Source organism: Acipenser ruthenus, chromosome 28 (genome assembly GCF_902713425.1).
Source record: "Acipenser ruthenus chromosome 28, fAciRut3.2 maternal haplotype, whole genome shotgun sequence".
NCBI lineage: Eukaryota > Metazoa > Chordata > Actinopteri > Acipenseriformes > Acipenseridae > Acipenser > Acipenser ruthenus.
The window spans coordinates 2,883,393-2,900,792 of record NC_081216.1 but is presented as its reverse complement, the minus strand read 5'-3'; the positions used below and the strand labels follow the sequence as shown (position 1 = coordinate 2,900,792).

Here is a 17,400-nt window from a genome sequence, read left to right as displayed (position 1 = left end):
TCTCCGTCTGTCTTCAATCTGCATCTGCTTGTGTCTTTCTTTTTTAAAGATATTTATCATTGCACACACTCTCTCTCACACACACCCACCCACATCTGGAGCTCTGCCTCTTTCAGGTTAGAGGTTGAAATCAATCTAGTGAGATTCTGAATCACCAATTTAGAAAGCGGGAGAGCTCATTCCTCATCATAAGGATAAGAGGATATCCTCTAATCCTCCATCAAAAACTTTACACGTATACCAGTTCTGCTGGGGAAGGGGGCTGAGGGGATAGAGCTTGGATTAGAACCATAGTATCTCACCCAACCTGTGGGTTCAACTCGAGCTACTGAAAAAAACAAAGCTAAGAACAAAAATACCTTTAACCTCCAGAAAAAAGGGCGGGGGGAGGGAAACTGTTACACCCTTGGTTAACATGCCCGTAAAAGGGGGGGGGGGGGGGGGGGGAGGGGGAATATTGTTACTAGTAGTATTAACATGTAACAAATAATGCTGCTAAAGTAAAAGACATAAGAGATGGATTTGCCTCATTAGGTTGGCTCTGATGTCAGATTACCATAGTTCAGCTCCCTGAAATGAAATCCACTTTGTTGGGACAGAGTGCTAGACTCGCAGGGCACTTGGCTTGCGGACCGGGTGATGATGATGATGATGATGATGATAACGCTGGGAGCATGCTTGCCCCTGTCAGCCAGTGCAAGGCTGCAGCCAGAGAGAGAGAGAGAGAGAGAGAGAGAGAGATAGTTCTGGGTCATTACCCCACTCCGAACCATCCAAGAGAGTCTGTGTCACTCCAATAAGCAGGCCTGGAGGACAGGACACACAGGCCCAGAAGGGGTTCGACAGATGGATGACAAACAAACAAACAAATAAATAAATAAATAAATAAATAAATAAAATTAATAAATGTGAGTAATTCTGTTTAACAAACACGCCATCTAGGTATATCCACAAAATAGATTTATCATTTTTAGCCTAATTTAGTCTACCAATAGTGTTAGAAGTTACAGGAGTGTAAAAAAATAAATAAATAAAATTATTCTCATCTAAAGTTTATCTAATTTTACTATATATATACTTAATATCATACCCCGTTTATTATCATGATTTTTCAGAAACCACTCGGTCTTAATGGGATACAGTTTAGTTACAAAACACCAAGATCACCACATTTTTCTTTTTTAACATAGTCAGTCTTATACAAATGCATACACAAAATAAAACTAAGTGCAAAGCCTAATTAATAGCCCCATCAGTCCACAATTCATGTTTTGTTTCAGTTAATGATATAATTAGGTCTGTATTAGAAGGTTCAAAGGTTTGTTCGCTAGCCAGGAATACGAAGATTGTTTTAAACCTTCGAAGGCTCGTCAGACGCCATTAACTCACTGTATTTTTTTCTCTGTTAACAGAAATCGTTTGGACAATGTGTGAATACTATAAATCACACATTAGATGTTGCATGCAAAATTCGATCTTTTGATTTGTATAATGCATATTACTTAAACAAAAGATGTTGTATTAAAATCCACTACCAAATCTTTATACGTAGAAACTCAATATGGCGCCGCTGTCATGTATGAAGCAGGGTATATTATGCCAGAGCACTGGTGAGAGTACCTATAGCGGTTGTAGTGCTTCAGTAAAATATGTACTCAATGCCTAGTGTACAAGACAGTGTAAGAGAAGTGCTGTGGTAGAATATGTTTGAAACATACAAAATATATGCTTACACTTAACATTTTAATTTTGAAAAGCCCCTCTAGCTCGTGTTAACCAGAAGCAAATTTCTTCATTATTACCCATCTCGACAGCAAAGCGCTGTAGCCTATAGCGTAAACTGTATTGAAAGAAATGTCTCGAAACCCCTCTGCTGTTTAGGATTTTTTTTGTTAAATGCCCAGACGACCAAAAAAAAAAGTTGAATGCAAACTGTGCAAGCGTTTGTTGATGTATCATGGAGGCACATCCAATCTCTGGTCACTTTACAATCGTAAATTAATATTATTATCATTATTATTTTACCTGCTTGTTGCAGTGACTGTTAAATTAAGTTTGTTTTGCCTAAGTCCGCTGCAGTTAATGCTGCTTTCTTTTTTCCCCCTTACACTCGTGATGTGCTGTCATAGGCAAACATGAAACCCAGTTTATATCATGACCAGCTTTATATCACGAATTATGTCTGCACAGCAATCATAATATAAAGCAGGTTCACCTGTAATATTTTATTTATATATAGCACAAGGCAAAGAGGGGGTTAAAAATCTTTCCTACCAAAAACATGTGAGAATGTGGCTGTTCCCAAATGAGATAATTGGTGTCAATTGGGAACAGCCATAGACTATAAAGAGAGCTTGAAGCTCCATTAAGACAGAGATCATCAGGGAGCTGGTAAGAGGGTAAAAAAGGTATTAAAAGAACCATAGGGTTTTGGTTAAAACTGTGTGAAAAAGTCTTTGTTTGTGTGTCAGGTAAACAGCTTAGCCATCCTGCGAGTTAGTCAGGGACCTGCTATTGTTTAGTAAGTGCTCAGAAGAGCTAGGTGTTTATTTTTGTTTTGTTTATTTTTCTATTATTAAAAGTGCACATCGGCGCTGAAACCTTCAATTTCTGTGCCGGCTGGAAGTTTTTAAAGGGGCAAACGAACAAGTGGAGTGCAGTTATGTTACATAATATAGATGCTATATATCGATGCTATATATCGATGCTATACTTTCTCCAAGAGACAACCAGTAGTTTAATCCTGTTTAAAGTTTATTATCCCCTCTCCCTTCTCTGGGTATTGGTCACTGTTGTTAATCCACTCTGGCACTCTTCCTTGGATTGACCTACATCTCGAGTCCTAAACACTGGTGCCAGGAAACATACAGCAGATATTGAGGGAGTTAACTGCAGTTTTCTCTACAGCTGTTGTAAAACCCTACAACTGGTGTGCACTTAAAGGGTTAAATCCACAGCCTTTAGATCCCATTTAAACTGGAATATTAAGAGTGTATCCCAGGGCGCTGGGTGAGAAGGGATTGGGGGGGTAGATCACATTTTCAATGACAATGTGCTTAAGATTGCCGTTTCAAAGGGAGAAACGTATCATCTGTCAAACTTAATGACACTGTCCCAGGGAAAATGAACTAAAATGGAATGGAAGCCATTCATTATGAGAGTCCTGAAAGGCAATGCAGCCCGTCTCCCTGCTGATATCAGCCCCAGGAAAATAAATATATACACAGTCATTATTTATTCTGAGATTTCAAGAGAGAGACAGAGAGGGGTGGCCGGTTATCTGCGATTAAGGGATAGTTTTTTCTCACGCTACTGAAATGATTAGATTAGATACAAGCTCTGGTCATACTAGTGAGAGAACTCATTGAACAAGATTTTATTTTTGGTAAAAAAAAAAAAAAAAAAGTTAAATCCCTCAACCGAAATGACTTAATCCAGAGGAATATGTCGATGTTACCACGGCAACAGAGCCCAGATAATGACATAATCCGTCGTAATAATAAAAAAATAAAAATAAAAGTATTATGAAGACACAGGCTGTATGAGAAATCGGAGCGTGGCGTGTGTTCTGGGATGGTATCCAGTCAGGCTCAACTAACCCAAAAGAAACACTCTTAAGGTCATCTTTTAGACTGCTGCGTTTACAATACCTTGGCAGATGCTTGGTTATGTTTCTAAATGAACCAGTTCGGGAAGCTCACTGCAGGATAATGAGGCATGTCAGCCCTTGAATCTGGGTCTCCAGTGAAGTACGCCTGCTTTTAATAGGTAATGGAGCTCCACAGGGTGGATAATTAAATCTTTGTGTTTCTTTTTCTGAAGCGCCTTGGGATGTCTTGGCAAGTTAAGGCTCTGTAGAAGTTATTGTTGTCTGTGGAAAAACTCAATAGGCAGGGGCAGACCGGCATCAGATTATTATTGTTCTTTTTATTTTGTAACCCTTTATTTCTTGTAACACCATTGATAAATTCTTAGATATTACTATACTGATGTAATGCAGCCATTTGAAATGTCTTTGTATCGGATGAAATTATGTCACATTATGATTAGCTAATTATTATTCTTATTTAACTAGCCTATATAATTCTTAAATATATAGTACTAGCTGAAGTACCCAGCTTTGCCCAGGGAAATTCAATATTTCAATATTTCATGCATGACAAATTGGGGAACGGTAGCCTTGTGGTTTCCTATAAGTTACCGATCTTGGGTGTTTTGTTTTTGGTTTTTGCCATTTTAAATTTTTTTTAAATGTTTGTTCTTTTTATTTTTTGGTTTTGTGGGTTTCTTTAATTTGAGATACATGGCTACTGTAGTGATCCAGCAATGGGGTTACTAAATAAAGTACCCCGGGGGTCAAAATAGCCCTCGACCTTCCTCTGGATGAAAGAGGCCATGGAAAGTTTGGTTGCACTGGCACCTGCGGAGTCCGAATGCATAAAGGAACAGACAGACAGACAAACTTTCATCTTTATATATTAAGATAAGATATCAGTGGGGTTACATAGTTGTGTAGCATAATGTTCAATAAAATAAAATTATAGGCAAAAATTTAAGAAAAATATAAATTAATCTAAACCCTAGATTCAACATTCCTAAATTAACAGCAAATCTGGCTGCTGAGAGACGCTCTTAACAGCAGTACAGTAGGTGTTGCCTAATCAGGACACTGATAAATAGGAATTTCTGCTTAAATGGGATACAACTCTGGGAGACGGTTCTTCCTAATGCTATTTATGTTGTCTAATTGGGACGTCACTTAGTTTAATTGGGATATAGTATTTTCAAATGATGAACGGAGATCGCCCAGAGAAGTTTTTTTTTTTCATCAGGGGAGGCAAGTCTCCAATACATTAAAACACAGTACGATCAGTAGCAGATCATGTGATCTGAGCACGGGTTTTAATTGGAGGAGCCCAGATAGTTTTTTTCATCAGAAGAGATATGCCTCCATTACAAACTGTTATCTGCTATAACTAGGGGTCTACCTAAATCGCTATTTCGCGGAAATCAGGAAATTGAGGGGTCACCACGAAATTCACCTATTTTAGGGCCAAAGCATACCAGACAAGTACAGACAGAAAAATAAAAAGAAAGCGATGCATCTTCCTTCTGTAGATAGGCTTTTTTATTCCTTCGCTGTCCTGTGTGCACTGCACTTAGGCAAAAAAATAAATAAAAATGTCTTTAGACCAGAAAAAAAAAGAAACCCATTTCATGAAAATTTTACATGAGCATGTCATTGATGAGGGAGCACGAATTCAAGTAGCAAAACACAACGAAAGTGTGAGAAAGAACAGGGCCACATTAGAAGGCTCAACTGATGCCACAGCATATCTTGCACGGCAGGAACTAGCATTCCAAATGACTGACATCTCCAACTACCAATCAGGGACGGTTTTATATACTGTCAAAATGAAAGTAAAGTTAGACAGACAGAACGCTGGACGAGTGAGTTTTATTTTTATTACATTTTTTTTTTGTCTGAAGTGGGGGAAAAAACAGAATTGGTCATTTTTGAAAAACAGAATTTGCTATTCCCCAGAATGGAAAGATCAGTCGCCCTAATGATACCCTAGTGAATTTATTATTATTATTATTCATTTCTTAGCAGACGCCCTTATCCAGGGCGACTTACAATTGTTACAAGATATCACATTATACATTATTTCACATTATACAATTATCACATTATTTTTTTACATACAATTGCCCATTTATACAGTTGGGTTTTTACTGGAGCAATTTTTACTTGCTCAAGGGTACAACAGCAGTGTCCCCCACTGGGGATTGAACCCACAACCCTCCGGTCAAGAGTCCAGTGCCCTAACCACTACTCCACACTGCTGCTGAATTTCAAGTATAATGCTTGATAAATCCCACGGTATTAAATAAAAAAAGAAATCCAATAGACCAGTCCATGTGTTACTGATCTGAAATTCCTGAGAACTTGCTACAGTGCACTTCAGTCTCTTTTTTGTTTTGTTACGACCTACTGCTCAGAATCCAACTACCACTTTCCTCTTCCCTGTTGTAATTAACTGGGCCTTTTGAGAAAAAGAAAAGGGCACACGGCCTCTTTAAGACACAAGGCAGTCTCAACCTCTCCATATTATTTTCTGACCTAATTGCTCTCTTGACTGCAAACACAGGACACTTTGTACTTTGACTCCTAAAGATTATTTAATACCATCAAAGCGATGCAAAAGAAGGGATTTAACTGGTTCAGCTCCCACAGGAACCTATCTAATACCAGTTAGTCCCAAATATCATCTTTTTAGACAGCAGAAAGCACTGAATATACTGCAAGGCAGTATCAGCATTCACGAGACACAGCACTGAACGTCTGTTTCTTATTGCTATAAAGAATCAGAGAAACACTCAGTACACTGGGGAACGCAGGCAATCAGCCCCATGCGAAACCAGCTCTGAACTGGTTAACGCAAACGACTTCCCTTAATGGCTGCCTAACCAGGATATCTTCCAGTCCAGCAGGTAATTACGTCACTTATCTGCAAGACTTATTACAGGTTGTATAATTCCTGGAATAAGTCTGTTTAGTTCCGAGCGGATATAGCAGAGGCCGGATTACACAGATTACTAGTGATTACATAATTAACAAATCTCAACAAGGTAGTGTGTGTGTGTGTGTAATATAGATTATATATATATATATATATATATATATATATATATATATATATATATATATATATATATATATATATATATAATATATATATATATAGCAGCTCCTTTAATAAGTGGGGAGACTAAACAGCAAAACCTGGTCATCACATTATGAAGTGAAGGCACTGAAACCTGCAATTCGCAGCCGTCATTAAACTATTTTTTAATCATTCTTTAAGAGCTGAAAAATTAATTTCACCTACAGAGCCCTGACACTGATGATCACAAACACAGTCTCATACAGTTCTCAGCTTTGGTCCCCAATCTCTTTTTCTCTCTGTGGGAATCTGTGGTCCAAGTCACTGCTGTGGTTTTCATAAGACTTCTGCTTCTCACGCTCAAACCACACGCAGCCTCGTCTCTGACTTCATTAGGGGATGGTTGATAAGTTAATCTCCGTAATCAGAACTCTGTGATCAAAGGTGCACTGGCACCGCCAAATAAATACATCCTGTCCTGTTATTCACGACCCAACAAACCATGTGAACAGCTCATTTTTTGTGTCTGTGCAAGTGCTGTAGGAAACTGTAACTGGGAACCAAGAAAAGAAATAATAATAAATAACGCGCCGATGCAGTTATACATATTAGCCGATAACAATTCAAAATTAAAATCAATAGATGTTGTTCTTCTGTTTTCAAATAGTGCACAGAAGAGATTGTGTAAAGTGAGTTTTATTGATTTACTTTGCTTTAGCTAACTCATTTGTTGATTTTGTTAACTAGTTTTGTCATGATAATTCTCACCCAGTTCTTGACTGAGACAGTATTAAAAACACTGAGACTAATGGTCTCCATTTTTTTTTACTAGCATAACTTGTTTATTGTTAAAACATAAATTGGTTTTATTCAGTAAACATGTCACTGAATTGCCTCATGCATACTATCTATATGCAGCCAGTCCATTGCTACTCACATTTCAGGAGCAGCAAAGTGCCAACATTTCAAAAGCAAGCTAAAAATAACAGGTGTTTTGAGTCAGTCTAGTCCCTTTTTAAACATTACTAATCAGCTCGTTTCCTTTTAGCTAAGAAGTTTAGCATCTTTTTTTTTTTTTTTTTCCCCTCCCCGAAAAAACAGTGCCAAGGTTTTGCATAATCCTTTAGTATGTAATCTCTTTTTGCTATCACCAGTGTTTGGAAATAATGCAGGCAGCCAGCACCGTGACTTTGTCAACTTCTGTACCCGTGACACACTTACCAAAACATGTGAATCTCTCAGAGCGAGGAAACTGCTGCTGTGTGTCAAAGTTTTGTGGTTTAACCAATAGAAATGCAAATGCTACACCCGTCTATCTTATTGTAACTAGACAAACCTGTCTGCTGCTCACAGAATCGGTACATCACACAGCAATATATATTTAACTACCTGTTTACACTAAATGATAGATAAGTAAGTACTGACAAAAGGTTCCTGTCCCTTGCCTTAGAAGTAAACAAATTCTGAATAAAAAGTTTTTGTTCTCTGCTGGAAAAAAAAATATTCAAGTTGGGCAACCCTCACTTCTTTTGCATCATGTTTGAATTTACAATTACACAGTGACACGCTCTCTCTCTGCAAAGAACTCATTACAGGGGTATAAACTGCACAAAAACGACCTCCAGAATTGTTTTCTGACTTGTCAACCACATCTCTTTTTCACAGCGGGGGACTCCGTCAGTCGAGGTGCGAAAGCACTGTGCGTGCCAGTGACTTGGCTCGAACCCAAAGCCTTCCCTTCCTCATTCTCGTTCCGCTTCCTAACCACTGAAGTACAGAACCCCACGCCTGCATTGACTCACTTCATCTTCCCCTGGAGATGAACAAGCTCCTATTTATAAAACCCTAAAAAAATAGGACAAAATAAAATCCCAGCGTTATTGCGTAGCCTGGTGGTTCTCAGCATTTTTCAGTATGGACCACCCCAGAGGACTCGTCTGTAGACTAACAGACTGGGGTGGAAGAATCCCAGTTAATGTCTGACTGATAAAGACAGATATATATCCCGACAATTTATTTTTTTTAAATTAGGGTTAAACCCCAATTTCACATGATAAATCAAAACCCCTTAAGTTGCACCATTCTGGGTTTTTTTTTTGAGACAGGAATAACTTTACATTAACACTCTCTAGATTTTTTGTTTTGTTTTGGGTTTTTTTAATACAAGGCATGCACGTAAGGATTTACAAACAAATGTGTTGAAGATCTGGGGTACACCATAGGTATCCCCAACATACAGACAGGGCCTGAACTCACAATGCATGTGCACTGCAGGTTTTGTAGCAGGATAATTCAGGAATAAAGCCTAGGGCAGGAAACCAGTTAAGAGGGAAAACAATAATCTTTGATCAAAAGCTGATTTACCCAGCCACAAAAAATGTGAATAATGTCATCACTGTTTTAGTCACATCTCCTGTTTTAGTCATCTCCACTCTGATCTTTAGTGCAGTTCTAATATATAAATATATAAATAAAAATGAACCTTCAAAAATAACTCACACAGCAAAAAGTCATCTGGTTTACAGTTCTGATCAGGCAGGAAGAATAAAGTGCAAAAAGGTAACTGCACTCTATTTCTTTGAATCTGAAAGCATTTTCCATGTACTGGTATTTGTATATTGGTGTATAAACACACAGTCTAGACAGTTATTTTACTCATTAGCAAGATCTAAAATTGCGAGGGACAGATATAACTGTAGTTCTGACCTGTAATATAGTGACTGAATGATCAAAGCACACCACAGAAAAAATCGTGTTCTGTTCTGAATGATCAGTAACACTGGAGCCGAGCGTGAAACCAGCACCCGTGGCCTCCTTAAAACCACAGATTAACATTTACAGAAAACCAAAAACCTTTTTTTTCGCTTTGGAGAACTGTCAGGTATGGTTATTAAACAGCAATGCGTGTTGGCAACTAGCAACATGATCATTTAAGGCAACACGATAATCAAGAGTTTACAACAGCCAATACCAGTTTATATTACAGTAGTCTCTGCGTATAGGAACACCTCCTAAGAGAACACTTATTGTAAATGCTCTGCTTAAAGGAACAGGAATTTTGCTTAAAAGAACACTTTTTTTTTTTTTAAATAGGGGTGCTGTGGTAATTAAGTTTGACAGTTTATGAACACACACTTGCCTACTGCTTTTCTCTTACTTATTCTGTTCATTTCATATGTTGATGCACGTGCGTCATGACAAGTAATAATTATTTATTTATTTGATTCATACTGTGTCCGGTGGTCAACTCCATCTTAAAGAACACTTCGCCTAAGAGAACACTTCGCTTGCTTCCCAAGGGGTGTTCTCTTAGCCGGAGACTAATGTGAATTCGCCCAGGTGATGATAGCGCTTGATCAAACAGCTTAGCTGAAGTTCAAATACACTGTCCTACACATTATACATGAGCAGCGGGGTGAGGGCAACTTTCTGTGTCGCTTACACAACAAAACTGAGTTAAATATACAAATGAATAAGTACAACAAGGATTAACAGAGAGTTTTAGGACCTTATATAAACCATAAAACATAATAAACAAATAAATAAATAAACCAAAAAAAGCATGAACATGGGTAATGTATAATAATTGAAATAACTGTCTGCAGCATTAACTTGCAATAAACTGAAATAAAAACATTATATAGGAATTATATATTGAAAGTGCTGTGCATTATATACCAGGTGATGGTAGACACAAAGAAAATATTCAAGCACACAATAAAGTAAATATATATATGAAAATAGCCTAATTCGAGATTTAAAAAAGGGTTTAGAGAAGGCCAAAGACATTAAACACCAAACCCGGCTTACGATAACTGTTGGATACTGCACACAACAAAAGAGACGGGGGTGTATTAATAAAATATTGATTATGATGTCTGACCTTAACTTTTTTTTCCATGCGATTACATACCATAATTTAGCCATACAACTCACTTTGACACACAGTGTAAGTAACACTAGTAACAGAGGCAGGAATGTAATGATGCAGTCAGCGTAGGATAACAGCTTGCCTTGTGAACTAGTTACTGTACAGTTAACCTGAACTGTGCAGCTTGATAAAATCGTGCTGAAAGGCAGACATTGGAAAGGGAGAGAGAAAGAGAGAGTGAGAGAGAGAGAGAGAGAGAGGAGTGCTTTGACTTTGAAATCACTCGGCTGCACAAGAGACATTGGCAGTTTGCTGTCACAGTAAAACGCCGGTACCTCAACAGGACAGACACACGACTAACTTGACGTTTCCAACGCCATAAACAATCAATGTACTTAGATATTCACCGCATTCACCATCCTCTTTCCGCAGTTGGTATATAAAGTAAGTAGCAGACACTGTCGATATTATAATACATATAAGTTAAATAAAAAAAATTAAATTAAAAATACCTGGAACCTGTTGACTCCTCCTCACCTTCTCCTTCTCTCCTCTTCTTGTCTAGTGAAAGTTTTGTCGAGTTTTATTTATTATTATTATTTTGTCTTCTGTGTGCTGGTTACTAGCGGCGAGTGGGCGGCTGACGCTGCCGCTCACCTCTCCGGCTGAGAGAGACTGAGCTCGCGGAGAGACGGTTACTGACGGAGCGCGCTACTGCGGCAGTCTCGAACACAGCGGAGCTGCAGAAACGGCACCAGCAGCCATTTCGGTCACGTGCTGCCAAGTGAAACCCAACACCGCCCTGGCAAGGGGTTGCCCGGCCCCGCCCATTCCCCCACCCCCAAACCATGCAGCCAATCAGCGAGGAGGAGCAGACTGACCTCCCCCATCCGTTAACTCTACATGGGCAGAATGTTTTTTTACTTGAGTAATGTTTTTAGTCTCAGAAAGAACAAGGCGGAATGTATGTCAAAAAAAGCTTTTATTTAATTGTGTTACATTTTGCATCTATCGTTGGAACAAATATACTGAAATATACTTACATGTGATTATAATGGTTATTAAAATAACTACCTTTATATATATATATATATATATATATATATATATATATATATATATATATATATATATATATATATACTGTGGGAACATTTTAGAAGGGTTACATTACCATGGTTTGCTTTTTAAAATGCTTTACCATACCTCTCTGTGCTTTACAATGCTTCCCTATGCTTTACCATACCTCTCTGTGCTTTACAATGCTTCCCTATGCTTTATCAGACCTCTCTGTGCTTTACAATGCTTCCCTATGCTTTACCATTCCTCTCTGTGCTTTACAATGCTTCCCTATGCTTTACCATACCTCTGTGCTTTACAATGCTTGCCTATGCTTTACCAGACCTCTCTGTGCTTTACAATGCTTCCCTATGCTTTACCAGACCTCTCTGTGCTTTACAATGCTTCCCTGTGCTTTACCATACATCTCTGTGCTTTACAATGCTTCCCTATGCTTTACCATTCCTCTCTGTGCTTTACCAGACTTCTCTGTGCTTTACAACAGCATTATTTATTAACAGGGATTAGTTCAGTTTCAATTTCATGGGCAATGCTCTCTTTTAAAAAACAACACACATAAACACTTACATGCTAAATATATAGAGCTGTGCAGTAACTTGTTTAACAGTGTTTGTGTGTGTTTAAGTGTGTCTCTGTACGTGCCTGTGTGTGTGTTTCAGTGTCTCTGTGTCTGAGTGTGTGTATGATTCAGTGTCTGTGTGTCATTGTATGTGCCTGTGTTTGTGAGTGTGTTTCAGTGTGTGTGTGTGTTCAGTGGGTCAGTGTGTGTGTGTCTGTGTTTCAGTGTATATGTGTGTGTCTCTGTCTGTATGTGTATGTTTCAATGTGTGTATGTTTCAGTGTGTGTGTTGCAGTGTCGGTGTTGCAGTGTGTGTGTGTTGCAGTGTGTGCATGTTGCAGTGTGTGTTAGTGTGTGTGTTAGTGTGTGTGTTGCAGTGTGTGTTAGTGTGTGTGTTGCACTGTGTGTGTTGCAGTGTGTCTGTCTTGCAGTGTGTGTGTTAGTGTCTGTGTTGCAGTGTGTCTGTGTTGCAATGTGTGTGTTTTGCAGTGTGTGTTAGTGTGTCTGTGTTGCAGTGTGTGTGTGTTAGTGTGCGTGGTAGTGTGTGTTGCAGTGTGTGTGTTGCAGTGTGTGTGTGTTAGTATGTGTTACTGTATGTGTTGCAGTGTGTGTGTTGCAGTGTCTGTTGCAGTGTGTGTATTAGTGTGAGTTAGTGTGTGTGTTGCAGTGTATCTGTGTTGAAGTGTATCTGTTGCAGTGTGTGTTGCAGTGTCTGTGTTGCAGTGTGTGTGTTGCAGTGTCTGTGTTGCAGTGTGTGTGTTAGTGTCTGTGTTGCAGTGTGTGTTGCAGTGTCTGTGTTGCAGTGTGTGTGTGTCGCAGTATCTGTGTTGCAGTGTGTGTGTCAGTGTCTGTGTTGCAGTGTGTGTTGCAGTGTCTGTGTTGCAGTGTGTGTGTGTGTTGCAGTGTCTGTGTTGCAGTGTGTCTGTGTTAGTGTCTGTGTTGCAGTGTCTGTGTTGCAGTGTGTGTGTGTGTCGCAGTATCTGTGTTGCAGTGTGTGTGTTAGTGTCTGTGTTGCAGTGTATGTGTGTGTGTTGCAGTGTCTGTGTTGCAGTGTGTGTTGCAGTGTGTGTGTGTGTGTTGCAGTGTCTGTGTTGCAGTGTGTCTGTGTTAGTGTCTGTGTTGCAGTGTCTGTGTTGCAGTGTGTGTGGGTCTGGTAAAGCACATGCAGTGAAGGAGCTGCTCTTGTGAGTCTCTTGTTTCTTCAGTTGGGTGAAGTTACAGAACACAGACATATGCTTGCTCAACAGATCTTATCACTGGCTATAAATTCACCCAAGCCATGGGGTCTTTTTTTCATTAGTTCGTTCACTCGTTCTTTCTTTCTTATTTCTATACTGAACCAGCAAAGCGAGTGTCTTAACAGAGGGGGTCGTCCCGTCGATATGAAATTCATCATTTTTTTGTTGGACCCCCGTGCAACCAGCTCCTAGAAACCACCAGTGTTCCATTTACTCAAAAAAATAAAAAATGTCATGCTCCTGACAGCAGAAGCAACTTGCGTGGTTTTAATGCATCTGAAAACATGCGGTAAGCCTGCAGGAATCTTACCAATGAATCCCAGATGTGAGCAGCAGACGGAGTTAACCCTGCGCTGCCCGAATCCCAGAACTTCAAACCGAACCTGGGGGTTGGGGGTTGGGGGATTGGGGGGTTGGGGGTTGGGGGGGTCTCAGAACCGTTTAGCCAGTCTTTAACTAACTCCTATTTTTTTTACACACAATTACACGTGTGTCACATACTAGGTTTTTGAATTGCAGTCTCGCTTTAGTCTCAGTATAAAGGCTGCCTCAATAGAGAAGGCTGTGTGGTCCAATGGTTAAAGAAAAGGGCTTGTAACCAGGAGGTCCCCGGTTCAAATCCCGCCTCAGCCACTGACTCATTGTGTGACCCTGAGCAAATCACTTAACCTCCCTGGTGTGGAGTGGTGTCAATAACAAATACTCAGGACAGGATCGCTGCTTCAGTAAACAAACAGGAGCCAGAGAGAGAGAGAGAGAGAGAGAGTGGGAGGACAGTGCAGCACATCAAAAGCAAGATGATAAAACTGTCAAAATCTGACACGTCAGAGGACAGGGATACATGTTAGAAACAGATTTAACCATGCTAAACCCCGGTAGGGATTATATAACAGTGCATTCGGAGCCAAGAGAGCTAACACCCAAACCCCCCCGCTAATAAACTCTTTATAAACTGCAATTAAAACCAAGGCCACTAATTTGGTGGAAATCACAGCCTGTAAAACTGGAGTGTGTGAGAGAGAGGGGGGAGAGGGGGAGAGAGAGAAGGGCTGGAGCAACACCAGCAGCCAGCTGTTTATATTGAAGGCAGCTCCTTCCCTCCCTCCACTCTCTCTCACTCTAATGCAGAAGTTCTAGTTGTTTCAAAAGGTCGTCTTGAATCAGCTGCAGACAGAGCTTTTTGCCGTTGTGCTCCTCGTTCGTGGAACTCTATTCCGGCTGACGTCAGGCAGGTTGAAACACTGGATTCTTTTAAAGTCTAAATTGGAAACATACTTTTTTGAATGTGCTTTCATCGGTTGTAGCTGGAGTGTATTATAGATTGAGCTATATAACATTGTATTGTATTGTATTGTATTGTATTGTACAAGTTACCCCATAATAAAAGCAAAGTGTAATACAGCATGTTAAAAGCATGGTAAAGCGATCCATTCCAGTGCACTGAGACACCCTCAGGCTCTACCCAGTTGCAGGGCAACAGCTCACCCTCCGTTTAAACTGGATGCCAGCGTTCCAGGAATGGAAACAAGACTCCCATTGCATAGCAGTTTGATCCATTCCTGGTTTTACTATCTTGAGCTTGTTACCTACACACATTGTGGCTGGGTGAATGGGTGAAACTGCTATGCAATAGGGAGTCTTGTTTCCATCCCTGTAAAATAAAAACCGTACCGCGCAGAAAAAAGCCAGAGTGATGATAATGTCCAAGTTTCTACAGCAAAGTTGTTTTTTTTTTCTTTGTCTTTGCTCTTTCGTTGGTTTGTGCAGGAAGATTCGCTGAGGCGTGAGAGCCGAGCTGTCACTCCGCGTTAGAGAGAACACGCGCAGAGTGGACTGGCATTTCAACGGGAAGAAGAGAACAATAGAAAGAGAGACAGACATATATATATATATATATATATATATATATATATATATATATATATATATATACACACAAACCCGAGAAGGGAGAGCAGATCAGCTCACACAGACCTGCATATACCTGCTCAGGGCAATAGCAGAGGCAAGAGTCAACCATCCAGGCAAGCAAGCTGCATCTTAGAAATGTTCACAACAGTATTTCTGAACAGCAATTTTGCAGGGTTGCAGGCTTTACAATGCTTCCCTATGCTTTACCACAACTCTCTGTGCTTTACAATGCTTCCCTATGCTTTACCATACATCTGTGCTTTACAATGCCTCCCTATGCTTTACCAGACCTCTCTGTGCTTTACAATGCTTCCCTATGTTTTACCACACCTCTCTGTGCTTTACAATGCTTCCCTATGCTTTACCAGACCTCTCTGTGCTTTACAATGCTTCCCTATGCTATCAGACCTCTCTGTGCTTTACAATGCTTCCCTATGCTTTACCATACCTCTCTGTGCTTTACAATGCTTCCCTATGCTTTACCATACATCTGTGCTTTACAATGCCTCCCTATGCTTTACCAGACCTCTCTGTGCTTTACAATGCTTCCCTATGCTTTACCACACCTCTCTGTGCTTTACAATGCTTCCCTATGCTTTACCAGACCTCTCTGTGCTTTACAATGCTTCCCTATGCTTTATCAGACCTCTCTGTGCTTTACAATGCTTCCCTATGCTTTACCATACCTCTCTGTGCTTTACAATGCTTCCCTATGCTTTACCATACCTCTCTGTGCTTTACAATGCTTCCCTATGCTTTACCACACCTCTCTGTGCTTTACAATGCTTCCCTGTGCTTTACCATACCTCTCTGTGCTTTACAATGCTTCCCTGTGCTTTACCATACCTCTCTGTACTTTACAATGCTTCCCTATGCTTTACCACACCTCTCTGTGCTTTACAATGCTTCCCTATGCTTTACCAGACCTCTCTGTGCTTTACATTGCTTCCCTATGCTTTACCACACCTCTCTGTGCTTTACAATGCTTCCCTATGCTTTACCACACCTCTCTGTGCTTTACAATGCTTGCCTATGCTTGACCATGCCCTCACTGTGCTTTATTACATTGTGCTGTGCTTTTACTGCGGGAAACTTTTATAAGGGCTAGCTTGACATTTGACAATGGAGTTCAAAGCATTGGTTTAGAGACTCCTTTAATAGAGGGAGCAGTGATGATGTTGCAAGAGTCATTTTAAAAGCTCTTGGATTCTTACTTGCACTAGCAACATTATCACAGGCCCCCCTCTTAAAGTAGTGCTAAACCATGGCTTCTTTAAAACATGTTTCCCATCTATTTTTAGCACAAACATTTTCTCCTTGTCCTTCTTTGTTCCTTTTCTTTTGCCTCTTGAAAGCACTTCTCTGTTTCTCCAGCACTAGACTAATCCCAAAACAGAAGCGAAACCAGGGGATAGTACACGAAACACACAGAACCAGTCAGGGGATAGTACACGAAACACACAGAACCAGTCAGTACTGAGCAAAACCAGAGAGGGGGAGAGGGAGAGGGGAGAGGGAGAGAGGAGAGGGAGAGGGAGAGAGAGGGGGGGAGAAGGAGTGAGGGGGGGGAGAGGAGAGGGAGGGAGAGAGAGAACATGCTGAGGAACTCACTTCTCTCCCTCACTCTCTCCCTCTCTCAGTCGATTGATTATTGGAGCTGTTGCTGTCAACACTGCCAGCAGGGTCGATCAGCTGTATTGATTTCTCATTGGGGAGTGTGTGTGTGTGTGGGGGGGGGGGGGTACAGAGTGACAAACACACAGCAGTCATTCATTCACCATGCCTCTGAACAAGATGCAGCACAAGAGGAAGTTACAATTAAAACTGTTTTTTTTCTTTTATTTTAATCAAACTTCACTGCCTTCAGTTTCAATCACTCACTGTGTACAGCTGTGATTTACTGCGCTTTATTACACTGTGCTGTGCTTTTACTGTGGGGAACGTTTATAGGGTTAATTTACCATGGTTTGTTTTTTAATATGCTTTACCATACCTCTCTGTGCTTTACAATGCTTCCCTATGCTTTACCATACCTCTCTGTGCTTTACAATGCTTCCCTATGCTTTACCATAC

At 40.1% G+C, this 17,400-nt stretch overlaps 1 protein-coding gene across 2 annotated transcripts in view; it reads right to left on the bottom strand.

The window, feature by feature from the left end:
* Nucleotides 1-11,329, bottom strand: part of raraa (retinoic acid receptor, alpha a) — a 124,640-nt gene extending 113,311 nt beyond the window's left edge. Inside the window, exon 1 of one of the 2 annotated variants that reach the window (XM_034057222.3) lies at nt 11,052-11,329. The gene's annotated coding sequence lies outside the window, so the exon portion shown is untranslated. The remainder of the gene's footprint in view (nt 1-11,051) is intronic. The other variant, XM_034057224.3, reaches the window with a different exon arrangement.
* Nucleotides 11,330-17,400: the final 6,071 nt, after the last annotated feature.